This window comes from Chinchilla lanigera, unplaced genomic scaffold (assembly GCF_000276665.1).
Source record: "Chinchilla lanigera isolate Chin_1 unplaced genomic scaffold, ChiLan1.0 scaffold00102, whole genome shotgun sequence".
Taxonomy (NCBI): Eukaryota; Metazoa; Chordata; class Mammalia; order Rodentia; family Chinchillidae; genus Chinchilla; species Chinchilla lanigera.
In genome coordinates this window covers 7237080-7238032 of record NW_004955503.1, presented here as the reverse complement: position 1 = coordinate 7238032, position 953 = coordinate 7237080, and the positions used below count along the sequence as shown (strand labels likewise).

Genomic DNA, 953 nt, shown 5'->3' with positions numbered 1-953 from the left:
ATATATATAAACACAATATTATATCTACAGTGTGGAAATTAGAATGCTGGGGGTTAAGGAGTGGCAAGAAGCCAGGCATGATGCGCAGCCTGTAATCCCAACATTTGGGAAGCTGAGGCAGGAGGATTGCTGCGAATTTGAGGCCAACCTAGGCTGAATGACACAGCAAGACCCTGTCTCAAAAAAACCACAAGAGTATAGCCTGGAGTCGCGGCACATGCCTGTAGTCTCAGCACTTGGGAAGCTGAGTCAAGAGGATCACTGTGAGTTTGAGGCCAGCTTGGGCTACAGAGCAAATTCAAAGCCAGTCTGAACTGCACAGTGGGACCTTGTCTCAAAAAAAAAAAAAAAAAGAAAGAAAGAAAGAAAAAAAAGCCCAGAGTGGCAAGAGATCAACTAAAGTCTCTTGCAGAAGTCTAGGAAACAAATAACCAGTCTACATTAGGCCCAAGGTGTAGCAGGGTGGAGGTGGAACATGACAGGATTCATATGTTCTGGAGGTAGACTGGGCAGGCTGTGATAAAAGAATTAGATGTAGGAAAAAGAAAAGGAGAACCAAGATTTCTAAGTTTTGGCTTCCAATGGGATAAACTTCAAATGATACTCAAACCCACCTCCCCAGAAACAAATGGGGCCAGAGCTGGACGTTCTAGTTCTGGAATGTTTCCTAGACTCCTAGGAAACAAGGGCGGGAGAACCATTCCAGCGCTTCCTAAGGATCGTTTCCACAGCTCACCTCAGCCAAGAGTGAAAGCGGCAAAGACCCACTCACACACTAGGCAGATTCCTAGGCTAGGGGAAAATATGACCCTCAACTATGCTTTACAGAACAGACCCGCACTCAGAGGTCAGGATATTTGCTCTCAGGGATTCCCATTAAGGGCGGCACCATACCTGACACCCTCTTCGGCCCCGAAGCCTCCAGCGTCCAAAAGCCGCCTCCAAGATTCAAA

The 953-nt window shown here is 46.9% G+C and overlaps 1 protein-coding gene across 1 annotated transcript in view; it reads right to left on the bottom strand.

The window, feature by feature from the left end:
• Cenpi (centromere protein I) overlaps window positions 1–953 on the bottom strand; it is a 104623-nt gene extending 103670 nt beyond the window's left edge. The window contains exon 1 of the mRNA XM_005415260.2: window positions 895–953. The gene's annotated coding sequence lies outside the window, so the exon portion shown is untranslated. The remainder of the gene's footprint in view (window positions 1–894) is intronic.